The sequence below is a fragment of the Pseudopodoces humilis genome, chromosome 24, assembly GCF_049639895.1.
Source record: "Pseudopodoces humilis isolate 2021_Gansu_Grassland_sample_001 chromosome 24, ASM4963989v1, whole genome shotgun sequence".
Taxonomy (NCBI): Eukaryota; Metazoa; Chordata; class Aves; order Passeriformes; family Paridae; genus Pseudopodoces; species Pseudopodoces humilis.
In genome coordinates this window covers 7,541,758-7,562,367 of record NC_142223.1, presented here as the reverse complement: position 1 = coordinate 7,562,367, position 20,610 = coordinate 7,541,758, and the positions used below count along the sequence as shown (strand labels likewise).

Genomic DNA, 20,610 nt, shown 5'->3' with positions numbered 1-20,610 from the left:
CGGATGGGGAAGAGGAACCGCTTGTGCAGGAACAGGGCAGGGGACAGGCAGCTGCCCGCGAGGGCTGAGAAATCCGGACACTTGCTCGCCTTTTCCCTTGCCAGGGGAGGGTAATCCGGTCCGGGTTTTGCAGGCGCCTCTCCCTTGACTGCCTGCCCTGCCTGCCTGGAGACCGAGTCCGCTCCGTGCCCGCTCCCTCCCGCCGCTCCCCCCTTCCCCGGGCGGGCCGGAGCGGGCGGCGGCGGACTCCAGGCCGGGTTTTGCGCGACGCCCGCCCTCCTGTTAGAAATAGGAAAATTCAATAATCAAAGCAAAGGGGAGCGCGAGGAGGAAAAATCCGGGATCAGGGCAAGTTTGATGGCGCATGCGCGCTGCTGCCTCCATCCCAAACACACACACATTTCCCTTGACTTGGAAAGTCAACCAAAGCAGCCCCAAGTGCAGGTAAGCCCGTCCGCTCCCGCCCGGCTCCGGCTCCGCCGCCAGCAGCCCCGGGGCCGGGGCGCTGCGCGGGCGGGCGGTGCTGCCCGGCAGGTGGGCAACGCTCCGCTCTCCGAGCTGGTTTCCGTGGGGCAGCGTCCACCTCCGCGGGCAGCGGGCAGCCTCTGCGGGCACCGGCCGACATCGGGGGCGGCGGCGGCCGCCCGGCCCCGCGGGAGGAGGGAGGTGCTGTGGCGGCAGGGGGGCCGGCGGCGGCGGGGTAGCGCCGTGCCCGCTCGGCGGCGGAGCCGCGGCCGCGGCGGCGCCCGTCAATTTCCAAGACTTTGGCAGGAGCCCGGGCAGGGGACGGGGGAGCACGTGCTCCCGCTCCGCGCCGAGGGCAGGTAACCGCAGCCCCGCCGCGCCGCACCACCCTAGGGTCCCGACGAGGCATCGAGAGGTGGGAGGGGAAAGGCGGCAGCAAAGTTGGGCGAGCGGCAGCTGGAGCGCTCCGCGGACAGGGCCGGGTGCGGCGGGGCGCGCCGTGCCGGGGAACTTTCTGCAAAGTGGCTGGGCCGGGGCCGGCAGCGCTTCTCCCGGTGCCCGCAGCGGCACGGCCGCAGCCCCCCGGCAGGGTCGCGGTTGGCAGGGGCTGCGGCGGCCGGGAGCGCGGGTCGGGGTAGCCGGTGTCCGGCCCCCAGGGCGAAGCAGCAGGTTATTTTTACCCAGTGGTATTTGCAGAATGCGCAGCTGATTTGCCATCCGGAGCCAGGAAGTTTCCCCCTTCCGTCTCCGTTCCCTTTCCCCCTTTCCCCGCGCACGGCGGGGTAGCGGCGGGCGGGGGACGGTCGGCCGGGTGGCGGTGGGTGGGGGGCACGGGCCGGGACTCCCGGGGGAGCGGCTGCCCGCGCTGGAGGCTCTGGGGACGGGGAACAGGTGTCCGAGCTGTCACTCATAAACCGGGCCGGTGGGGGGGCACGGGGCGCAGACGGGGAAGGCGAGGAGCGGTGCCGTGCTGGGGCCCCGAGCGCGGCCGGCCGCGGAGCACCTGTCCCGGGGAGCAGAGGAGGAGCGAGGGGCAGCCGGGGTGCAGAGCAGAGGCGGGCTCGGCGGCGGCCCGGGGCGGCGAGCGAGCTGTCAAGAGGCTCGGGCGGGCGCGGGACTGGCGCTGCCGCTTGCCTCGGGGCCGGCGCCGTGAGCGCCTGACTGCGCGGCGGGCAACTTGTGCGGCAAACTTTTGAGGGGTGGGCTGCGGCCGGAGGCTGCTCGGAATCACGGCAGGTTTGAGCGATCGACTCGAGCCCTCCTGCTCTTTCGGGTCGGAAAGGTGAAACTTCTCAGGAGCTGCACGTCCACCTTCTGTGTGCCCCCTCCTGTCCGCGCTGCACTGCACAGCGGGTCCTGGCAGCTCGCTCCGTGAAAGAGTAGTTGTCTCTCCCAAAACTTCATTGATGAATTTGTTTCCTCTATTGATTTGCTGACTGTCAGCGTGGTATAATTTCTTGCGAAGGTTTCGGACTACTCATTTCAGAAGTCCTGACTGCTTCCCACCTATCTTTTATCTGTGTGTCGCTGCCACCTTGTTAGCTACACTAAAGGTGGCTTGGAAGAGTTTATGGGAGAATATTGTTGAACTTCAGTAATCAAGTTTCCAGATCTTATGCCTCCTGTTTAATTTATTAGACTAGTTATTTATTCTGTTGATGATAATCTGTTGCTGGTTTCTATGGAGATGTTAAACTGATCTCTTTCAGAAATCAAACTCCATATGCACTAAAACGTTTAAAGGAGCAGCGTCCCCTTTTGTTTTCAGACTTTGTACCTTTTCAGCGCTTTTACTGGGCTCCTGTATATTTTATATATTAAAGCCTGAAGTTGAAGCTTTGTGCAAGACAGAACTTATTATGGCTAACAGAAAGTCAGGACTTTGATCCTTTTTTTTTGCATCATCATTTAAAACAGATCATTTTTCCCCCCTCATCACACAAGATAGCAGAACCCTTTCAAGATCAAAGCGTCCAGCTAAAAACTATTGTTTAAAAAAAAAAAAAAAAGCCAGAAAAAGAGACAGTTAAATTAGGGGGATGTTTCCTTAATCTGCTTATTTTGTTCTAAAGATTTTTTTTTAGCTTAGTAAACACAACAACAGAAACTTGTGGCAACTCTATTGTTATTTTTATACCTTCCAAGTCTTTTTAAAGTTAAAATAAGTTCAAAGTCTAAATATCTCCAAAGATAAAGTGCTTGTTAGGGTGTTTTTATTACTTGGTTTCTAAATGTGGAAGGTCAGAATCCAGAAAGCTACTGCATTAGAGAAGGTTTTAATAGTCTTTGTCTCATCTTAATGAGAGAGCAATCTAAAAAACATTTTCCCTGCAACGTTTATAAATTATTTCAAAGAAGTCTCTCTGCATATAACTCAGTTTTCATTATTTCTTAACTTACCCATTGCATTATTACATGTGATTCAGTGTGATATCACTTTAGAACCAAAGTAATTGAGGTGAGAGATTTTTTTTTTTTCTTAAAATTTGAGAAGTCCTGGTAAGCCAGTGTGTTGATTAGGTTGATGCATGTTGCACACCAATTGTGGGTTTTTGCTCATCTTTTAGAGGAAAGTTCAAAGATTTGGAAAAAATATATGACCAACATAATGCATGTTTAGCACAATAAAAAAAACCCTTGTACTTTCTTTTAGTGTATCTTCAAAACGTTTCCACTCCCTAAATCAGAGATGATTTTCCTCCTGGTATGCTTCTATAGTGATCCTAAAAATAAAAGTAATCCTAGAGGAAATAGTGTATGTAACCCTTATAAGTCATATATGTTTGTGTATATGCATTTACATTTTGAATGTATATATATATATGTGTATATATATGCATGCATACATATATACAGAAAACACCAAGTGATTTATGATCTGACCATACTAGACTTAAATATTTTTTCCTTGTAAATTTTTTCCCTTTTTTATTTTTGTGTGTGTGTGATTTGATGTGTGGGAGATCATATAAAATTTTTTGTAAGTATTCTGTTTATTTGTTTGATTTAAATTGCAAACAGAATTGACTCTGACAAGTAAAAAGAGGAGGGGGAAAAAAGGAAACACTATGGCTTTAAACTCAGGAGTTTGCATATTCTCCTTGTATCTTTCCCCTTTGCTAATTATTGTGTTGTTTTCAGAGCAAATATGTCATATCCATGGCGACCAGGCAGGTTTATTGTCTTTCAGAAGCAATAGCTCACATAAGTAATTAATGACTTCTTTTTTTTTTCCTCTGGCTTAGGTTAAACAGATCATTCAAGGAAAGTCATATCTCTCTCTCCCTCTCTCTCTCTTTTTTTTTTAGCCCAGTGACATAATAACATGAGTTAGAAAAAGAAAATACTTTAACCAAGAAGTCAACAGCTTATTTTTCCTCATTTCTTTTTAAAAGATCTAAGTGTCAGCTTTCCACACATATGACATTGTCATTCTTGCAGTTTCAGAGCAAAGCCTTTGTACAGAGAAAAGCCACTGAAAGCTGGAGTTAAGTTGATGTTGTACAGCTGAGCAAAGTGTCTCTGGGTACACGTAGCGGGATGATACTCTTGCTTAAGGGTTTTGCTGTGTACTGGGAAAAAAACATTTCCCTCACTTTTCCCCCCTTCCTCCAGTTCTGTCTCTATTAAAATCAGTGTTAAAATAAAGGTGTGTTTTTGTATCTTGCAGATTATAATTCAAACAGTTTCCAGGAAAGAATTAGTAATTCATTTTTATATACAGCATATATACACACATGCCTGAGCTCCACCCAAAACAATCAAGATAGCTGGAAAAAAACCCTTATTTCCTTTTTCTTTTCAAGCCCAAGCAAACTTGCACAGTAACTTTCAAAAGCTTATTAAAAATTGCCCCTCGTTTTTGCAAGGAGTTTGCTGCAGGTATGAATCTTTTTCTTTCCCTTTACAACTGTGTTTCTTCCTATTAAAGCTGAATTTGCTATCTGTCCAAGCCAGGGGCTGGTTATCCACTATGATTTACTGAGGTGATGGTTGCCCCCTCCCACACTCCCCCCAGTACCTTCACCCCCATTTTGGTTTTGCTAATTTCATTTTTAGAAGGATTTATACACAGTCCAGCTATATAAATTCCTCGGGAGATAAAAGCACGACACACTTCCATAAACAAAAGCTTTTACTTGCATCCTGTCTTCCTTTTTTTCTTAAACTAAAAAGGAAAAAACCCTAAAAACAAACCCCAAGCCATCTGATTGAAGCAGGTATCATAAATGCATGCTGGTAATGATTCTGTATTCCACAATACTGCTACTTTAACTTTTAAAATATGTTTCCTTTCTGGTTTGTAACATTAATCAAAGAGCCGCTTCCTTCCAAATTTCCACAGACTGGGACTAATTAGAACCACTCGAATCATATTTTGTAAATTCCATGTGGATGTTACTTTAGGTTTCAAGATTGCAAGTGCTTCAGGTTTAGTCTGGCTAGGCAGTCTTAAGGTTATTTTTATTAATGTTTCTGTCTCCCAAACCAATTCAGGGTTTCTTTCCGTTTACCCCAAATAGATTTGTGGGTTCACACACAGGGGTGTGTCGGAAATAGACATTTCAAGTAGGAAAAAGAAAAGCCAAGAAGGATAGAGATTTTGCAGTGTAGTTCCAAAGAGCAACAGAGAACCTCCTAAGTAACATGAAGCTGAGGATTCAACAGACTTGATAATTGAGCCCTTAACCTTCTGATGTCTGTATCAGAAAAACAGTCTAGTAGAGGGAGACAAAGAATAAAAGCAAATACTGGGTAGGAGGAAGCTGAGGAGATGACTGAAATATTGAGGTATAGTTCAAGATATGTACAGATCGGTATTATGATGTTTCCTCAGGCTCAGTTTTTCCCTCTGGCGAAACATAGCTGGTTTAAAGGTGGCTTCGGGAGAACCTGATGTTTGCAGTGCAGCTGAGAGTCTGCCGTTTCTGTGGCGTGTGCCGATGTAACTTGGGGAGACTTCTCTTGGAATTTGTATTCATGTTTCCCTCTTTCCTTTTGTTTTTCAAGGAGTGACTAGTGATTTTTTATTTATTTATTTTAATCTTTATGGGAAGTTAAATAGCTAGAAGTTGGGAGTTTTCAGGTTGTGATTATCAGGCTGTGCCAAAGGGATTTTAATCGAACCACTTTGAGCATCCGACAGGGTGACTGTTTCCATGCTCTGGTGTCGCATTTCTCTCCCGTACATTTGTTGAACCTAAATAGGATATCTAAGAATTAGGGGGCAGTTGGCTTGCACAGAGATCTCAAAGTTAACTTGCTTTTGGTATATAAGACTGCAGCTTCAAAGAAAAGCAAGAGCGCATCATAAATTTTGCTAAAATTAATCAGCCGTTTAAGAGCTCCACATTAACGAGGTTTTCCAGGCAAGCAGCTTTCTTCTCTTCTTCTCTTCTTCTTCTCTTCTTCTTCTTCTTCTTCTTCTTCTTCTTCTTCATTCAAAGGCTGAGAGGTTTGGGATGGGGGGGGAACATAGTAAGAAGAGGAAAGGAATGGAATTTGAGGAGAAATAATAAAAACAAAAAAGGCTGGATTTGTAGAATATAAATCCTCATGTGTCCTTGATCCATATTGTCAAGGCTCTTTTTTTTTTTTTTTTTTTTTTGGTCGGATTTGTCCTGTGTGCCTTTGACGGAAAAGGCACGTAGAGAGAGAGAGAGAGAGAGAGCGCGACAGAGGGGGAGAGAGAGAGACGTGTCACTGCTTTGGAGCTCATTATCATTCTTAATAAGTCTTAAGGAATAAAGAGGAGCATTGAGTGTAAATGCTGGGTAATCCTAACACTCCTCAAGGTGAGAGGAGTCTCGAGGACACAGAGAAAGAGAGTGAGGAGGAGGGGGCTACTGTGGGAGCAAGAAAGGAGATGTGGATGAAAGTGGTTTTTAGGGGAGTGGGCACAGGTTAGTGGGGCTTGTGCCTCTGAGCTCGTTCCACAGGCCTGTGCTGGGGCAAGTTGTCTCGAAGTTTGCATCCCAGAGATCTCCCAAGTTTGCGTCCGAGCAACCCAGCTGGACCTTGGGGCTGAACTGTTGGCGTCTAATGGAGACGTTCTCTGGCGGAGATGGGTTTGAGGAACGCGTGGCTGCCGCCCTCGTCAGCGCGGAGCTGAGGGCCGCAGCCGGGCCCGAGCAGCGGCCCAGGCCCGGTGCCCTGCCGTGCCTCGGCTCGGGGGCGCTTTTCAGCCGGTGCACCCTGTGCTTTGCTCCTTTCCGCGATGCTCTGCTTGGATGTCTCAACTCTTAGCCTGAATTTCCTGAAACATCTCCCTGCGCGGCTCGGACACTAGGTGGCTTAAAGCACAGGCTCGGCTCTGATCTGTTGGCAGCTGCCAGCGTTCATTCACTCTTTCTGGTGGGCTCCCTTATTCAAACTTCAGGCTGATAGCAAAACATGGAGATGTCTTTGAATCCATTGTGGATTCAGATACAGCACGACCTCCTTGGCAGTGTGTTTGCAGTCACGTTTGGAGATTTAAGCCCTTGGAGAAGGAAGAAAGGGGACACTGATGAAATTAATTCAGAGGCTGGGCTTCTTATTTTGATGATAAGGAGTCAGGAACCTGCTGGTGTTGCTGAGTCCTTCCCTCTCCAGGCAGATTTCACCATACCCATTCTAAAGGGTGTGTGTGTATGTTCCTTTTGGAAAAAAGCATTTCAGGGTTGGCATCGCCCTTTTTATTGTGCTGATGTGTAATGGAAGATGCTGAGCTTTCAGTGATGCCCACTGGCCCTTCTTTCTGGTCTCTTATCTCAACTCCAGTTGCAGGCAGAAGGGATTGCTGTAATTGGGAATTTGCCTAACACATCCAAAGCCTGAAGAAGAGGAGTGGAATAGCACTTGAATATTTTTTTTTTCCCCTCCTGCAGTCTCTGTTGTCTCTTTGGTTCAGCCCTTAGCTTCTGGCTGAAGTGGGAGCTTTACATTTTTTAAAATTATTCCAAATACCTTGGAGCAAGTGGGAAGGAGTTGTGGATACTGAGTTTTGATCAGTTGGCAGAAGCCAGTTGCAGTGAGGTGGAAGTCTTGCTGAATGCTGATTTTTCTGGGTCCAGGTCCTTGGCATCAAGTTAAAGTATTACATTGGTAATATTATAAGGTATTAAGTTATTGTAATATTATTAGGTATTAAGTTATTAGTAATGGAACTGTGGAGCTTGCCTGTACTTGACAGAGAGCTGCTAAGGAACTGTATTTGGCCTTGAATTCAGCCTGGTTTCTCTGGTAGTGTCTTCCAGCATGCCTCAGCCCTGATCTGGAGGGAGCAGGAGGAAACTTGAGTGCAATTTTTGTGCATCATCTGTATTTTGAGCTCTTTCCTGAGAGAGTTAATGAATTGTAGCAAGGAGACTCTATTTCTTGTGCAAAGGGATCTGCCTGCAAATCGTCTCACTCGCTCTGTCCAGTGGCTGTTGATGAGGTGTCAGCTAATACCTTTCACGCATGATTGGGCTGGTCTAGAATAGGACCTGGAGATGGAAGAGTCTGTGCTCACAGGGTGAGCTCTAGAGCCATCCAGCTGCCAAGGCCTCGTAGGAAAAGGCATAGCAGAACTGTCAGTTCTTTGGGGCCTTTGGGGGCCTTTGGCTCCTTGCCCATGCCATGGCATTTTGGGGTAGTTTTCTCTCCAGAAGGTATCCTATTTTTGTTCTGCCACCAGTGATGCTCTTTTGAAACATTGGAAACAACTCCCAGATTCTAAGCCATAGGGCTTGTCGTTTCAATGACAATACAACAAGTCACCTCACCTCGTCTCTGAGGCTGCTCCTGATCCTTCTGTGTGTGAAGTCAGCTGGCAAGGTTGGTCTCAGTGCTGGGAGGGCAGCATAGCATCATACACACCATCATCCGTCAGACTCGGGGAGGAAGGAGGTAGATGAACTCTACAGGTTTTTCAGGGAGTTTGTTGTTTTGGATGCCATCCTTTGTAAGAAGAGTGGTGTCCTGGGGTGACTTTATGATACTGGTATCCCCAATCGTCTGGTTTATGTTATATATTAAGTTCTGCACCTTTAAGACTGGCTTTGAGAGCAAGAGAGGGGGAAGAAGAAGCGCGCAGTTTGTGTTAAGGAAAAACATCACTCCCACACCTGGAAACTGGAAAACTTAAGAGAGAGAATCCCTTGATGATCTATATGGAACTGTGAAAAGGGGTCTTGTTTCAGCTGTCCATAAAAAATGTGTTGTGTAGTGACGCTTGGGAGGGGCCAGAGGAACAAGGGCTAAAGAGTGTGACCCAAGCATAAGTTTGTCTGCTGGGCCTGGAGAAAAGTTGACTGGAAAGTGTGTCCTAAAATGACAAGATATCCTGGTTCTGATCCCTGCTTGTATTTGAAGGTGGGGGTGGCAGCTGACTTTTACTTAAGAGCCAGTTCTTTTCTTTCCTGGTTTTGCTTCTGCTTCCAATAGCAAAGGTACTGGGACATTACATTCCTAAGCAATATGAACTGCCAGCCCTACTCCTTTCCCGATGTGGACAGGCAGAGCTTTCTAAATAAGAAGACGTGAATGTACCCAGCATAAATGCAAACTGAGCTATGTCATCGCAGCCTGTGGCCTTGAGGTATCTCCCTCCTGCGCCACTCAGCCCGTCCCCATGCCAGGAAGAGTGAGGGCTGCACAGAATCACACTTGCCTGCATGGTGCGTGGTGAGGCTGGCAGAGCAGTTGGGGGGCTGGCAAACAGCTCCCAGCCTGGCTGCCTCCCCATGGGAGCTGTGTCTGCAGAACATCCTCTCCAGAGGCCTGATGGTGATGAGCCCCTCTACCAGTGCCTCTGGCTGGTCCAACTTTATACGAGGGGAGCAGTGTCCTTTCACACAAGTGAGCCAGCAGAATCTCTCCCAGGGGTTATTGTAACCTCTCAGAAGCGCTTTGCAAACAGGCATTCGGAGATAAAGTCTTGCTGCCGAGCTCAGGGCCAGCAGGGCAGATAAGAAATGCGGCAGGTTTATGAAAGGGAAGGTATATGAAATGCAGCCTGCATCTCCCATTTCACTGCACTATGCCAAAACACACAGTTTCTTATTTCAGTCACTGTGATCTTTCAAGGAGGTTAATTTCCATGACGAACTCTGGGCCACGTGCTTGGAGGATTTATCTAATTAGACTGACACTTTTCTTTTTTAAAAAAGAAAATTAAGCTGCACCTTGGAGGACTTAAGTATTTTAAACTGTGGGAGCAGCAGTAGGTAGTGTGATCCCTGCTCACAGAGCAGGGAGAAAGGAAATTTCCCCTTTTCCAGTCTCCTGTTTAAGACCTAACCTAAGGTCCCCATTTACCTAATTTTCTTACTTGGTGGCTGGGTGCTTAAGAGTATTTTATCCTGCCTGAGTCCCTAAAGCCTCAGCTGGCTCTTTAACTCATGTAAACTATTGGTGTTCTGGGCTGTTACGTATTTAGGATGGAACAGAGGGTAAAGGAGAGACCTACTTATGCTCCTTAGCCATGTCCTGGAAAACCTGCATCCTCCCAGGACAGTGAATGGTGTGCCTGCAGCCATGTAACGACTGAGGTAAGTATGCTGTAGTGACTGAGGTAGGTATGCATCCCTCTCACCATGCTTGGGCACCTCATGCTCCTGAATATGTGTGTTGTGGGAGCTGGTATGACTGTCCTTGTCTTGTCTGTGGTCACAAAGAATAGTAAGTCCCAGGAGAGCCCCCTAGTCCTTCATCCAGCCTTGTTACAGTCGGATCATGTTTGGACTTCCTGCTAAAAATGCCTTTCAGACAAGAACTGGGACCAGGACCAGTAATGAAAATAGAGGATCTTAGGTTGAGGCAGTTACATGGAAGCAAGTCCCGTGCTTCCCTTGGACTGGATATCTTTCACACTTGCAGGCACAGTGGATGATGCTGGTTTTGTTTCCATCAGAGGGCTTCTGGAGTCCCACTCACACTCTTCCTGCTGCTTTCCCATTGTTTGGCAGCTCCCTGTGTTGCTGTGTGCGAATCCAGGTCCAGATCACTTCAGGTCTGGTACTGCTTCAGCTGTTTATCTTTGTAAAGGAGATTGAAGGAACATCTTCTCAGGGTACCATATTTGCTGCACTAAACTCAGACAACTCAGAGCACACTTTCTTGCAGCCCAGGTTGGAGCAGAGTAACATCTGCAGGGGGGGAAGTGTCCACACAAAAGGGGCAGCATAAGAGTAGCCTTGTGAACTCTGGTGATAATATATTGAATCCTGTGGAGCTGTTCATGGTGCAAGATTGCACAGAGTGAGAAAAATCCAGCAGCCTCATCCAAGGAGTTGATCACTGGACATGCTGCAGTCCCCAGCTGATACACTGAGGAATCTGTAGTGGATTGAACCTGAGATTTAATTTTAGTTTGTGTTTGGTGAGTAAAGAAACAAAAATAGATATTTCCTTTCCTACCCCCCACCTAAGCAAAAGAGAAAGAAAAATAATAAAACCTAACAGGCACTCAGAGGGCTAACCAATAGGAGCTCTGTTGGCTGGGGAGCAATCGTTCTGGCTTGGTCAGCCATCCCTAACAAGTTAGGGGTTGTATAAACTCCCAGCTTACAGCTGTAAATTTACTCAGTTTTGAACACAGCCACAAGCTGGCTCAGCAGGATCTGAAACTGTCTCCTCCAGTAGTCCTGCTATGCTTGAAATTCACATCTGGGGGGCCCCAGGTTTAGACACATGGAACCATGGAGGGCCTGATCATGGGCTGCATGCCACATAGGTCTAGATTGAAAGCAACCTCCCCAGTATAAACCATGGTGTTAATTTATCCTTTCCTGGCTTTTGGCTTCCTCACCTTGAGTGAATGCCTCTTGATCTCCATAGCTGCAGGTCCACTGCCTCCATGCCTTTTCTGTCCCTCACCTTGAGACAGGGAGCTTGCTCCAAGGTAGATTGTAGAGAGTTTGAAAAACACTGCCTGGAGCAGCAGTGCCATCTCTGCTGGATGCTATAGTAAGTGGGCAGGATTTGGTCCATACGCAGTCCTGGGCCCTTCCTGCAGTGTCTTTGGAGTCCTTGCTGAGGTGGAGTCAGTGGGTATTTGCTTGAGTGACTGAGAGCAAAAGGAGAATTCTGACTTCAGGGTTTGTTGCTGCAGAAGTGGCTGATCTCTGAACACCTGTAGTATTGCAACATTGGATACTCCTAGACAGCTGAACTTCTGGTTTATACTTGTGGCACTGAATCCTGCCACAAACAGCAGCATGTTACTTATATTGAAAGAGAATTTAGCCCAGTCACACAGTTAATTTTGGCCACCTCTTACATGTTCAGGAATTGGACAGTTTACAGCTGTGTACAGAAAGAAGGACATATGCATCTGAGCCCACCTGTCCGCTTACTGCTGACTACATTTCCTCATGTTCCTAATGGGGAAGCATTTTGTCTTGGAATGAGACATCAAGTGTTGTCATGTTACTTTCACTGACACCTTGGTCTTCAGCAAAAGTGAGGTGATATTTTCTGTTACCTGAAATGGGCTTGGAAGGTAGAGATGGTTTGAGGGATGACCAACCCCAGACCTCCTCAACATACATCTGGCAGCCTCTGCCCTGGGGTGCTGCCTGGCTCTCTGAACCAGCTCACATCTATCTTCACTGGAGCAGAATGGTGACAGCAGAGGTTATGGGGATAATGTGCTTCCAAATACAGCAAATGTTTGCTTCTGAATTCAGCTCCCTACAAATAAATGAAAAGGAGTGGTTGCAAATAAAAGGTCCAGGAGAGGTTTCCTCTCTTGTCTTCCTTGTCTCTCGTGTGGAGTTGTTCTGGCTCTGGCCCCTAAAGGGTTAAGGTGACTCATGCCCCTCTCACCAGATATGCTAGCAGGAATTCATCCCAGCCACTAATTGGTGGTGTTTGCTCTGCACTTTCTCGCTCTGGTTTTGATGAAAACATTTAACCAGGAGCTTAGTGTGCAGAGGCTCCCAGCTGACAGCACTGGGCTGGCTTTACCAAGTTGTCCTTGCTGTGAGTAAATTCAGCAGCTGGGCTTAGAGGTGGCAGGACAGGGCAAACATGCCTAGCATCACAGCTCCTGGCCCCTTTGTTCCACTCTTCAGAATGCTCTTACCTATGTGAATCTTTGGGCTCCAGGCCCATATCTGCTTTAGTCTGCAGGTGCCTTTCTGTACCTAGACAGCTGTTGGCACTGGAAACCAGTTCAGAGCCTTGGGACAAGGCTGCAGGGGTGGGAAGAGAGGTCCTTATAGGTTCTGGAGGGCCTGGTCTTACCTGAGAGCAGGGGTATGACTTGGTAGAGCTTGGGAGAGCTGTTCCTAAGACCATCTGGCTGCAATCCTGGGGGATTCTTCCCCAGAAAACAGGCTCTGACAGGCCCTGTGCCACAGAGTGGTGAAGCTACTGGTTCTGTTACATGGAGATGACCTTATAATTCTTTCCTATGCCACCTGGAAGACTTCCCCAACGCAGTCTTTCATTGGAGTTATTTCAGGTAATAACCTGCTCTAGTAAGGGGCTTCACATGAAGAAGTCTGAGATGGTTTTAATTTTTGCCATGCAAGTGGTAGAGAAATTGCAATGTTCTTATGGAGTCAGTCTTTGAGAGTGGGCATGTCTAAGCTCTTCAGTTCCTGCGTCACAGAACCTGTAGGCAGCAGCAGAAACTGAAACATTCCCCAGGGGAGATGCCAGTTTATCTGTGTTGCTGGAAAATGCATTCAAATTTCTGCCCAAACAGGAGATTGTCACATGCAAGAAATTCATCTGAGCCCATCAGGGCTGCCACTGCTCTGATATTTCTTTACTTTTTTCTCCTTATCTCTGGTGATCTACCCTATGAACAACAAAACAAATCCAGATGGGAAAATTTATAAACCAGAAAATCTGGATTCCCTGTTCCTGGAAAAGCATGATCCCTTGTTCTCAGCCGCCTCCATGTGTCATGGGGTCTGCCATGAAGAGATGCCAGAACTGTTGCAATAGGCCAGGCCTGTGTCTGCCTTAAGGAAACAGAGCAGCAGTGTAACGCCCTGTGTGAGTGTCGGTTTCCAAAGGAGATGTGCTGCTCTAGGGAAGCAGGATTTGTCCTTGTGAGAGTTGTTCAACAAAGGCATTTGTTCTCTTTCTGTCCATTTCAGGACCTTGCTCCACATCACTGCTGAACTGATTATGCCTGTTGAGGGAAATTTTCTGCCTCTTCCCTCTCCCTGACTATTGATAGCCTAGAACTAAATACATATATCTCATTAAACACAAAAAGAGCCAGGCCAGGCCCCCACTGCACAACGTGCTGCCTGTTACCAGCCTGGAGAAAGGGAGCAAACAGGTGTAGAATAACAGTGCAACTGAGAGAGACCAAAGTGAATCATAAAATAAACAAACAGCCAGTGCTCCAGCTCCCCCAAATGCACTGTGTAGTTTCAAGGGTCTGCAGTGCGCTTTAGAACATGCCCTGAGCAAGTACCCGCTTGGGGCACCGTTTCATTTGCAGCCAGAAATGGATGGATGATTTTCTGCATCGTAGGGGTGCCTGTAAGCCCCGTGCCCCTTCTTGTGTAGTGCTTGGGGCTGCAGGAGAAATGGGAGCTGCCTGCCTCCAGAGCTTACAGTGGTGGGGAAAGAGATCACTTACAGGATTGACCACCTGTGGGTCTGACTCGGGTTGTGAAATCAAAAAAGTAGGCCTGTATGAAGATCTAAAGAAAGCATCTGAGCTTTCCCTTATCATAGGTAAAGGCTGTAACTTTTTACTCTCTCCTTCACAACTTTTATTATTTTCAGGGAAGAGCCCAGTCTCTGTGATGTGGCAGTCTTTCCTGCTAAGATTTCTTAGGTGAGGATATTTGTACCAGGATTTTATTTAATTTCTTTACACCTCTTCTTGCTATGTGAATCCTCTGTTGCCCCTTGTGCTTTGGGACAGGCAGAGGTTGCAGTGGTGCTGCTGGCATTTTTGTTGCATTTAGTGAAGCAGTGGCTTGGCTTACTGTACCCCAGCAGCAGCCAGTGCTCTAGTGACTCAGCCCTTGGAATTATGCTTACCCAACAATACCTTTTGTCCTTTGCCCAAAACTTCTGGCCAAGAAAAAGGGAAAAAAGAGGAGGGAGAAAAGAAAGAAAAGATAAAATTCTGCATTTAGTTGTCCTTTCATCACAGGTGGTGCTAGTTGGGTTTTGCTTTATTTGTACAGGGTGGGGAAAAGAGAAAAAGAAAACAAGGTGGAACTCGGACAAGGCCCAGGAAATGTTTGAACCTGACAACAAACTTCCTTTGTTGAGGGGAGCACAGGAAAGAGAACAGAAAAAAGGGACAGAAGACCAGCTGAAACCAACCTTAGCCCTGTGCTTTGGGCAGGTTTCTTTTTCCTATTCTTTATTGTTTGGGGCCTTTTGTATTTCTTGGTGTCTTGTGATAATTTTATTTGCACAAGGGCTTTTGTGTACTGCCTTCTAGAAGGTGGACAGATGAGAGGTTTCCTGGGGACACATTTTTTATTTGAATGGGGAGGATTTGTCAGTTGTTCTATCATTTATCTATCATTATCTATCATTTATTCATGCTTTGCATGATCCTTCTCTTCCAGCCATGAAGATCAAGATGGCTAGAGGGAAAGCATGAAGGACCATGCTTCTCAGGAGAAGGGACAGATGAGCAATTTGGGGGCTAGGCAGACAAATCCTGATTTAAATGCAGAAACCAGAGGGTTTTGTTGAGGAGAAAATGAAGAGAACCATGAGGGCAGCTGTTAGGGATGCTGCCTAGAGGACTCCTGAGTACCACCAAGTGCTACAACACAGACCTCCCTTTTTTTTTCAGGTTGGCACAAAATCTCTTGGTGAATCATCTTGCAATGTTATTCTTCAAAAAGAAGAATTGGGAGTTCTGGGATAGCTGCCCTAGGAGCACTGGGAATTAGAGTAATCTGCTGTGTGGGACAAAATGGATTCTGGTGGGGTTGGGTTTCAGTGGGGCCATTTCATTGGTGCGTACTGTAGGTACGCAAGAGTGCCATGCAGCACTCTTGGAACTTGGCTGGAGCATGTAGAAGTGTTTTTCCATCCAAACAGGTGATGACAGCTCTCTCTATCAGACACCTGGCAGTCCACATGTGTTACAGCTGGCCTGGGCTGGGGTGACGCTCAAGGATCTGTTTCTCTCGGGAGATGCTCCTCCCTAGGAGGCTTCCTGGTACCTTCCCAAACTGCCCTTTTGCATAAATACTTCTTAGCTGTTGACTCTGTGCGGTCTGGAAGTGCTGGAATGGCTGGGTAGTGAGGAGATTGGGATGAAAGGCTGTTCAGTCCTTTCTTGCCCAGCTTAGAAATATGTTACACAATGCTCAATTAATCTCAGTTATCTTGTTTGGGTGTCACAAAACATTGTGTTAAAAATGGGTGAGCGAAGTTGTGAATATCACCTGTACTGCAGATGCTGGCCATGCTCTCCAAAGAAAGGTTAAATATTTTGACTTAGCTTAAAGTGGGGAGGTGTCCTACTTCCAGTACACAAAAAGGAAGAGGAGCCAAGAATGAAAGTCTCTTTCTGGAGCTGGACTGATGTGGGACTTTCCTACGGTGTCCAGGTCTTTACATTCTTTTGATAATGACCAAATCACTGCCATGCCTACTTTATTAAAGCATGAATAGATGCTGTCAATTAAAAATTTTCCCTGATGCTGAAGAAATGGATTCACTGGATTGTATTAGTACGAATATGGGCTTTTCTTTCCAGTGCAGGTTCCCTCTGAGTTTCATCTGATAGCCCTGGAGCTGCTCTTTCCCTGACTTTACCTCTAAGCCTGGGCTGCAGGACACAATCCCAGTTAACTTGAGAGCAGAGTCTGAATTCAGTGAGCCCTAGGTGAAAGCTGGAATACCTCCACTACAAAATACGCTATTCCAGTTTTCCACCAAGAGCGGCTGCATTCTGACTTTGGTCCTCAGTCTTTGCTTTAGTTATCTATACAGTGGAGATAATAAAACTTGCCTGCAACATGGCTTGTAACTTAAAATTAAGGACCAGTTTCCAGAGCTGGATTGAAGGCAGCTGTAGAACACAGGCTGTATTTTTGGTGCTGGTGTATTTGTCTGAAGTTTAGAAAGTAGGGCCTGAATGAGACTAAGAAAGGCAGGTGAACATGCTGTATTTTCTCTTCAGAGATGTTCCAGGGAAACTAGCCCAGGGGTCTCGAGGGAAGAGGCTGGTACTGGGGTGCTGGCAGCAGGAGTGGTAGTGGCAAGTGAGCAGCTTTTCTGCCGTCCATTCCAAGCACAGGAGGGACTGTGGGGAATGATTTCAAAGCCACCACTATGGAGATTAAGGGGATGAGAATGTAAATCTCAAGTAAAAAGGTAATTGAATGTAATAGCAAACACTGCTCGGTCTATGTTAATTTTAGCTCTTCCCCTGGATACAAGGCGCTGTATTAGTGTTTTATTACCATTTTGTTTGCACTAATAAAATAGTAAAATTTATTTCAAGGAAGTTGAAGGATGGTTTTACAATGCAAATTTGAAGAAATTGGACTTTTCATTTACGCCACTGCTATTTTAAACCCTGAAGGGTGTAAATTAGCCTTCTGTGCCTGGGTGAAATCCACTGCTTCCACAAGCAGAGGGAGGATTTGATGTGGGGGAGAAGAGAACAAAACCAAATCATCTGAATATTTCAGAAAGACAGAGATATCTGATGAGGAGAGAGAAAAAATCTGACTCCCTGTGCCCACTGAGTGGAAGGGCTGGAGCAGAGTGGGAAGAGCTGATGAGGAGCAGGTTTATGCTGGTGAGCAGCTTCAGCTGCCATAGGCAACAGGAAAGGGTAGAACAAGGCATGGAGGTTCCAGTGGACATGGTGTGCCCTGCCCTGTGCTGGCCATGTGGTTCTTCCTGGTGAAAGAGGTGCAACAGCTGGGGCTCAGCTGATTGTCGGATACTGTCAATGACAGACAGTTCCTAGAAGTGTGAAAGCCTAGGGCAGGTTTTGCCTTCTGGCTGAGGGGACCCACACTTCCCATGTTGCCTGTACTTCTCTCTTGCTTTGCTGTCTTCATCTTCCTGCCATAGCCCAGCCCATCTGGCTGCCAGGCACTGCCTGGCTCTGATTCCTCACTGAGTCACGCTGCTGCCAGGGAAGGTGCCTACAGCCCAGGAGGCTGGTTCAGTGACCTCCTCCTTCACCCAGAACTCCTCTGTGGCATGAAATAGAAAGGGATGGGCTGATTATCTGGTCCCTTTCACCTTTGTAAAGTTGCTTATAACAGTGCTGTTCTCATCACACTTTTGCCAGTTCTTGGCCTTGACATAAATGATGTCGTAAAGGCTGAGCCACATAGAATCGGGTCCAAAGAGCCTTGTTTGGTTCCAAAGGTCCTGCACCGAGCTGACCATACATCTCCTGGAGAGGGACGACTCAGGGTGTAGAAGCATCCAAACACAGCAGCTTTCTTGGACTTATCCTGCGTTTCTGCAACAGGTCTGAAAATCTTGTGGAGTAACTTTGAGGCCTTCATTCTCCTTGTGCAAAGTAAGGTGTGGAGCAGGAGTTGTAACATCCCTTTTTTCAAATCCCAGAGGTTCCATTCCCCTGCTGGGGAAGGCTTTGAGTTACTGTTTTCTAATCATGTTCACCTTGCCTCAGTCTTCACAGAATACTAGTGTTGAAGGGTTGAACTCCCATGCTGAGTTTCTCCTGTATGGGAGAATTAAGGTATTTTTTCTTAATCTTGAGTGAAATTGTACATTTGTTCATTGTCCTGAGATGCTTATTTGAAGCAAGTCTATGTAATGTATTATATACCTCCCCAACCCACATCAAGGCTTTTTACAGTGACAGAGGGACTGACTTGGTTATGAAGCCCTCAGAGAGCCCTTTCCCTTTCGCTCTCCAGCAGACTGATGGGCACCTCAAATACTGCTTGTTCCTAGGCAGTTTTTCTCCAGCAGTATTGGTGATTTTGCTGCTAGCCCAGTCACACTGCTGTGGGCTGCTGCTTCTGTGGGATGTAATTGCTCAGGTACCCGTTTGGTGTCTGGCCGCCTGGTCTAGCTGTTGCCCTACATTCTTAGCCAAGTGGTACTGGGTGAACTGGAGAAGAAAAACCTGCTCCAGTGATCTGATTTTGTAGAGAGGTAGATCTCCCAGCCCTCCTTTAGACTATGAATATCGTCTGTTAATTTTATCCTCAGGAGGCCTTTCAGGACAGAAGCCACTGTTTACCCCAAGCAAAGGCAAGATAGGGCTTTGACTTGTTACTATTTATGGTCTGGATAGCAGCAAGTCTAAAAAAGTTAAGGGCAGGCTCCAGGCCCTTTGTCCGTACGTCTGTGCCACCTCCTCTAGTGTCTGGGCATTAAAGAAAGCTTTCAAAAGTTTAACCCTCTTGCAGGTTCAGCTTGCAGCACAGTCACCAGCCATGGGTGGTATCAGGCAGCCCTCTTAAACTCCCTGCCCTGCTTCTTTGGTGGGTGTAGCAGAGGCTGAGCCAAGACTGAGGGCGTTACCAAAGAAAGCAAAGACTTATTTTTGGCATTGAAATGGTTTCCTATTCCAGGCGAGTCTGGGGAGCAGCATGGTTGTGTACCCAAGGATTTAAACAGTGCATTAAGCTAAGGGGTTACACTCTGGGTGGATTTCAATCAAAAACTATAATTACATCAAATAGCAAACGGAAATGGAAAAAGGGGATTACTGACTCGACCCTGGATGCTGTTGGCTGCTGAACCTGCTCCATTATTTACACCCCCTCTATTGCCTGAGGTGGGGTGTGTGTAGGCAGTAAGGCCCCTCCTCCTTTTTCCATTTTCTTCATGCATCTGATGAAGTCAGAGTCCCTGTGCTGGTATCAGTGCTTGGAGGAAGATTGGAATTTGCATGACTTGGATTTGGGACTTTGCAGGGCAGGTTTGATCTCCCTGGGCAATTCTTCCTGGCTCCAGGCAGGAAGAACTGCTCAGCTCAGGCAGTCGTGGGAACCCCCAGGCCTACAAGCTTTCTCTCTTTTTCTGTTTTGCTATCAGACCAGTGTTTTGGATTCATAACTGCTCATCCTCAAGGCAACTGGAAAGCTCCAGACTGCAAACAGGAAGTTCTTTCTAACCTAGAGTGCTGGTAGTGTTTAAAACTGCCCCTGAAGTAGTAGAACTGTTCTGTGCCTGTGTTCAGACTCTGAAAGAGTCTGTCTTGTTTGGTACAGCCAAGCCAGTAGTACCCAGCTGGGGAATTTACTGCACACCTGCACTCGCGATTCAGGGTTTGCTCTCTGGTTCGAGCGGCTTCCTGCAGTACTTCAAAATACTTTGTGGATTCCAATTTTTCACTTCTTCTGGCACTGCTGCACCTGCCACTGCCTTCTGGTCTTTGCCTCGTTTCATTTGTCTGTTCTCCCAGTTCCTCCTTGTGCCTCCCTTCCTTCTTATCATGGACAGGTTGTGTCTCTACACGTCTGTAGGACACCTGAGTTTAGGAGGATGTGTAGTGAGTGTGCTGAGATGGCTGGAACTGTTTACCAGACAGGGAGGATAAGGAATGCAAACCCCCACTGCCTTCCCAAGCCTGCTTTCTCAGGTGGTTTTCCAGATGTCTAATCCCAGGTTTCATAGCCCAGCCCAGCTCCTGTTTGATGGGATCTCTTTTTCTCTGCTCATTCTAAATGAGTGAGATGTTGTGCTGAAATGAAGTCGTCATTTATGCTACAGAAGCGCCTTGCTCGGTGCTATGCTGTTACAGCGTCTCGTACACCGCCAGAAAGTGTGTTGCTCTTTCCATCTGTGGCATGTTCAGAGCTGGAGGATGTAATGTGGTGTGTAGAAGAGAAACCCCGGTACATTCATGGTTGATTCACAAATGGTTTGAGAAGCACTGGAAAAGGACAGTACTGTTTCCCTGCTCTGGATAGTGGCAAATCTATACAGAGTGAGACTTTGCCTGGCTGCTCTTTCATGCACTGACCTCACCTTATCATGAACACGTGGGGAGGAAAGGTGCTTTGTAAATGTAAGAAAATATTCTCTTCTTACAGACAGATTTTTGATTTTGTAATGCAATACAGTGACCTGAAAAAAACCCAAACCCTGTCCAAATGTAGATTTCACTGAAAAAAATTTAAATACAGTAAGGAAACTCCATTCAAAACTGAAATCCCTTTTGGCAGGTAAGGGAAAGAGTAATGCTACTGATTAGACCAAACTCTGTTATACAAAGAGGGA

At 47.0% G+C, this 20,610-nt stretch overlaps 1 protein-coding gene across 6 annotated transcripts in view; it reads left to right on the top strand.

The window, feature by feature from the left end:
- Positions 1 to 329: 329 nt before the first annotated feature.
- CASZ1 (castor zinc finger 1) overlaps positions 330 to 20,610 on the top strand; it is a 198,344-nt gene continuing 178,063 nt past the window's right edge. For 5 of the 6 annotated variants that reach the window (XM_088066623.1, XM_088066622.1, XM_014259237.2 and 2 more), the window contains exon 1: positions 330 to 444. The gene's annotated coding sequence lies outside the window, so the exon portion shown is untranslated. Of the gene's footprint in view, positions 445 to 779; positions 825 to 20,610 lie in introns of those variants that run through there. The other variant, XM_088066624.1, reaches the window with a different exon arrangement.